Source organism: Thunnus thynnus, chromosome 10 (genome assembly GCF_963924715.1).
Source record: "Thunnus thynnus chromosome 10, fThuThy2.1, whole genome shotgun sequence".
Taxonomy (NCBI): domain Eukaryota; kingdom Metazoa; phylum Chordata; class Actinopteri; order Scombriformes; family Scombridae; genus Thunnus; species Thunnus thynnus.
This window is the reverse complement of record NC_089526.1, coordinates 10,615,165-10,621,420: the sequence shown is the minus strand read 5'-3', so window position 1 is coordinate 10,621,420 and position 6,256 is coordinate 10,615,165.

Here is a 6,256-nt window from a genome sequence, read left to right as displayed (position 1 = left end):
CTGTCAGCTATCACTCCGGGGATAAAATAAACTTTGCACAATTAAAATGCAGCTAAAATCATCATTATATGTTTAGTGTCATAAATGATCTCTCTGTTTGTTAGAAGCTCTGTTTTAAAACCAGAGTGGAAACAGAAACAAAACCTGGAACAATAAAATGTTTCTACTGACCTATAAAAACTATATATCACTCTTTTTTACTTGTCACTTTATTGTAAACTTGGGACTTTTGTCCATGTCGGGATCCTGTAGGAAAAATTACTCTTTTTTTTTCCCAGTGATCTGATTGGTCAGTGGTCGAGGTGTTGACAGGTTGTGATCCAATCCACTGAAGTTAACCTGCTCCGGAGCACTTTCCACAGATGAATGTGTTAACAGCCTTTCAGTGTAAAACTCTGCACATACACCATTCTGCACAGTGATATTCAAACATCCAACTTTAGGAACAAGAAGAAAAATATATTTTGGAGCGGAGTGGGACTTTAATATTCTTTGACCAAAAGAAGTACAAGACTCCAGGTTTCAGCCTCTGACAGGGACATATGGTATAGACAAGTGACAAATTAAAGGACAAAACTAGTTTAATGAGAAAAAAAATATGAAATATGGCCAGTCATCAGATCTCAACCCCATTTGACATGTAGACCATCATCAAAACACCAAATGTTTTTGGTGTTGATTCCTCCAGTAACGTTACAGAGACTAGTGGAGTCCATGACAAGGAGCTTGTGGTGGGCAAATACCTTAAGACACTTGATGCTGTTTTCCATTAACTTATCACACATTTGTATCTGTCACTGTAATTCAGCACTGATGAGCTGTTATGATGATATGTCCCCCCTGGAGCTGGTTGCACTAGCTGGTTGGATGTTTCCTAACAACTGATTTACACTTTACATAAGTCATTACTAGCTAAGACATTGTTTTTATGCTTTTGTTGTCACTTTTAAAGTTAAGATGAAGAAAGAAAGAAAGAAAGAAAGAAAGAAAGAAAGAAAGAAAGAAAGAAAGAAAGAAAGAAAGACAGGGATGGCATGAAAGAAAAACTGTGGCTTTGCAAATGTACCCTACAAATAAATATGTATTAGTCTTGATCTAATAAAGCAGGCAAAATTCATACCACCACTAGGAAAAAATATAACAATATTGCAACTGCTGTCATGTGGGGAACCATGTGAATTAGGCCAATGACCTGTTTCAAGCACCATGAAAACTAGGACTTGACACTTAACTCAAAACTCAAACCGCTCACATTGAACACGGGTACATCGGCAAGACACAACGTCATTACAACGTCACAACTGTCTGGTTTCTCCTCTAATACTAATGAGTAAGTGAGAGAGGTAGAGGTGTAGAGAGAGAGAGAGAGAGAGAGAGAGAGAGAGAGAGAGAGAGAGAGAGAGAGAGTACCCTGATTAGTCTGGCAGCATCAGTGTCAGACACTCAGCGGGGCATCCACGGGCTCAGTGTGTGTGTCTGTGTGTGTGTTATGTGTATATTCAAGCATTTGTATGGCTGCCAGTCTTTTCTCTCGCTCCGTTTTTTTTTTTCTTCATGCCATCCCTCTCTTTCTCACTTTCTTCATCTTTTCTCTCTCCTTCTCTAAGCTCCAAAAACTCTGATCCCTGCATTCGCTCAGTCTGGCAAATGACTGCAGGGGCTGACAATCCACTGTCAGCATGCGCCGCCACAGTCAATAACGCTGTCCCATGTCACCGCACTACACTGGCTAAAGCTCACATTTCTTATCCCTCCCAAAAACTGCTGCTTAACAACCCTTCTCTGCCTTTGCCAATCCTGCTAAACGCGTTGCCATATCCCCCTCATAACCCCCCCTTCCCAAACCCCACCCTGACACGTTTTTGGTTCTCCAAATGACCAGAACATCCTTGGGTGAAGTGAGTGCTGCATATTTTAAGACCAAGAGTATAGCACCCAGTGAAATTTGGGACCAAATGTGATGTGCTTTTCACTACGCCCCTGAATTCTAAGCAAGTGATGGGTGACTGATCTAGCTGTCTTGCTGTAACAAGACAGGGTCATGTAGGCTATACTCAAATACACACACGAATTGCATACGCGCATATACAGGCATGCATGCATGGGGGTGCAGTGGAGCTCAGACAAGTGTTACCAAGAAATTGTAGTCTCCTCGATAATCCACTTCTTCTCTATCGTGTTTCATTAACCTCACAGTGTACACACATGCTCCTTCTCACTGCCCTCACACTCACACACACACACACACACACATGTCTGTCAGTGTCAGGGCCTGTGTTGTCCAGCTCCATTGTATCTGCATGAGGCTGAGATAATAGCATCTGTCGTTGCTCCTTTTGTCAGCGCTGTCCCCGGCCCCTGCTCACTGCTGGTCCCCATTAGCTGGCTGCTGGCCTGCTGGCCCCTCCGCTCCACGCTCTGCTGCCTGACCGAGAAAATACAGGAGACGCTCCCACTTTCGTTATCCCCCCCCCCCCCCCCCCCGCCCCACAACTCCTGTCCTCCTCCAGCTCCTCCCATCTCTGCAGATTAAAGGTGTTCAAGTAGTTTTGGTGAACTGGAGAGGTGTTGACTTGGTAAAAAAGGAGAAAATCAAATGACAGGTGTGTTTTGGTTGGGTCAATAGCAAATGGAGCCTCAACCCTGGATTTTTTTTAGTGTTTTACCTATATGGGAAAATGTAGGGAGATTCTTAGGCTAAATAATAGTTTTCTGATACCTAGATGTCCCTTTAAATTCACTACTCTGTTGCTGCAGCATTTTCCAACTCATATATTTAAAGTTTGTGTTGTAGAGAATCAATCAATTAATTAATCACTTGGCCCCAATAAATGTAATAACATAGTGAAAAATGGCCATCAGTGTTTCCTAAAGCCCTATGTGAAGTCAAAAAAACAAAGATATTCAGTTAATTATCTCATAAGACAAAGAAAATCGGAAAAATTCACACAATTGTGAAGTTATAAATAGAGAATGTTTTGTAGTTTTGCTTGAAAAATGTGTTCAATTGTTAACTAATCCCCAAAAGACTTCAATTCATCTTTAACAAAAATGTGTACAACCCAATTAAAAAACATTTTTTTACAGGAGAAGTGTAGTAAAAAAGAAATGTGTCACTGAAATAACTCCAGATGGAAACAGAAACACACCAAAAACCATCAAAAAAACAAAAAAGGTTTGGCACAGAATACCTCATTATTTATGTTTCTACTGTTAAGACTGTCTTAGTTCCTCCAAACTCTAAATTTGAATGTCTGGAGTGTCAATTTAGACTATTGTGTAATTTTTACAATCCATATCTTTACCTTTAGGGAATTTCACTGGATATTTGCGTTTCGAGATTTAAGTTATTTTGTAAATATCACAGCAACAGACTAAAAATCGAAACTCAAGTTCACATTTTGTCCTTTCATGAACAATCAGAAACATCATCATTTCTCGTGTTGACCAGAAGTAAAGCAGAACTGTCGATATTAACTTGTCAGGCGTATGCTGCTGTTGAGAGCTCTGCAGTACAGACAATCTCAAAACAGTCCATCTCAATATTAACTTCCCTTGTCTATGCTGCATAATTACACTCACTGGAGCTGCGTCGCCTTACAATATAACAAATGAAGTCTGTATTACATCTGTCACCTATCTGAGATGTCTTACTTACTCAAGTCATTTTACCCTCGTCTCTCATAAGCATGGCTAATAAAATGTAAAGATGGGAGATAATACACCACTGACTGAGTTTTATTAAGAACGTAATGGCAATATCATTGTTGTAATGATACTAAGACATCTAAGATGAAGGGCGGACCGGCGTGCGGAAGTGAGCGTGACATCACAGGCAAAAGTGTGCTCCACTCGCTTTATTTCATTATTGGTTAAGCTTCCTTATTAGGGACAGGGGGCGAAGCGGCGTTGCCGTTGATAAAGCAAGGCAATTTCAACAGCTGCTACGGTGCCAAATTACGGTTGTACATCACGCAGCTGCCTCTCTACTGCTTCCTCAACTTCTCCTCAGTCTCCTTTTTCCTCTGGTTCGCTCTTCTACCTCTCTCTGTGGAAGTAGTCTGTGTGTGATGTTGATCTCCATGTTGCCTGCACTGTGAAGCAGAAACACTGGAATAGAAGAGCGAGGGACGAGTCAAACGGCAGACAACAGCCCCATCTAGAGATTGTATTAAGTCACTGTATGATTGAGTGACTATAAGATGATCCAGGTGCACTTTTATATTGATAATAGAGATATGATAATTTCTTGATTAGAATTTTAACTTTGGAGATTTAACTCGCTTTAACTTCAGGAGGGATTGCTGATGTGGTTTAATTATAACCGAACTGACTGATCAAAATATGACACATTCCTTTTGGTGAACGCTTTTATCACTTTGTATCACTAGAGGACAATGATAAAATAAGTTCAGGATTAAAAGCTTTCAACAAATGGTATATATTATCTAGAATTAGTTAGAAGATTAGACGGATAACTGTAAGGTTTTGCAGCGCTCTCGTGCATTAGACACACACTTTACACACTTAAGTTTTGCTGCTACAAGTGCAATAAATATTTTTTAAACTGCTAACATTCATATCTGCAGACACAAAGGCACTTTATCCACCACCCAACATCTCATAACCTCATGTGCAACTTCACATTCAAGGTCAATTTTTGTATGTAGCTTTTTTTTTGTGGCTCCTGCGACTTTATAACTATTTCTGTCAACACACTTTAAAGTTACTATTTATGTTGGTGTATATAGTATAGTAGTTATTTTTAGTGTTTTCATGCTTCACTTGTATATCGTAGAAGTTCATAATGTAAATAGTAATATATTTTTATGAAAGTCTTTTCAAGTTATGTATCCATGTGCATCTGTTGTATCTGCTGCTGTGTGGGATCAATAAAGCTTATCTGATTTTATCAACATTAATAGGACAATAAAGATTACAATATAATAGTTTTTGAGTAACTTCACTGGAGGCCCAGTGAAGTTACTCAAAAATCATCATGGACTCTATATCCAACATGAGGTCTGACAGATCAGCCTTGCACTAAAGCCAAATGACCTCCAAAACATCATAAACATGACCTCTCGCCTTCTCTGAATGTGAAGTGACTTCCAGATCAACAAACCATCAGGTTGACAGGCCTAACCTATCTGCCATTAGCCTGTCGAGATATCACACTTTGCTTTAATTCACCATCTTTCAGAGTGTCACACTTTATATTCCTTGGCATGGGTAGGCTACATGCGGATGCATAATTTATCTCAAATTAGCGCCTATTTGAGCAAGCATCAAAGCAAGGCGGCTAAGGTTGGAGGAGAGCTTAAGGAACCGCAGGGAAACCATCGCCAGGATTAATGCGGGAGATTTTTATAAGAAATTACTGGCTTAATGAAGTGGATAAAAAAGCTGTCAGTGTTTTATTGCATCTAAATTGTGTGGAAGTGGTGTTTAGCTGTCTCGCCTACTCCCCACATAATGGGTCGTGACAGTAGCTGTGAGGCTTATTTAACTTAACTGGTGAATAACTTGCATGGCGAAGCTATTCAGTGAGTTGTTTTTATATGCACTAAACCTGAAAGAGGATTTTTTCTTTCCCCCCTCTTCCTCCCCCTTCTCACTCATCATGACGCCATGTGAACAACAGCCAAACTCAAGAAAACTAACAGACTATGTAGTTTCATATGTTTAAAAAAAAAAAAAAAAAAACACAGAAAATACCACTGTGAGCAAATTAATAATGGTTAAAAAGGTAATTTAATCTGTGAAGATATAGAAAATATCCGTGCATCATGAATTTGACTTCTTTACAAATTGGATGTGAGCTAAACCCCAAGTTTCATCAATACTGAGTAATCCATTTTAACCTATTGTTATGCTCATACTGCAGCTCAAATAAATGAAACAGGGGTTCAGTCTCATGCAGTGGTTGTAGACGCTGCTTGACATTTACAGTCCTGTTTTAACAGGCCATATAATTCACCATACAGGCTCAGCAAATGATGCATGTTTACTGTAAATTTAACAAGTATGAAAACAGTTATTGAGCACGGAGAAGGGGGGAAAAATGAATAACAACGCACTGTAAGGGAACAGTGAAACAGTCCTGCAGTGCCATCTTGTGTTTGTTTGCAGGTCTACTTTAAAACATTTCTGCTCTCACAACAATACTAGAGACTGTTTTCCTCATTTGGGATGATAATTAAAAGAAGGTCTGGCTTGTAAAACGAGTCGCTTTAGCACGCCGCTGCGCCAATTA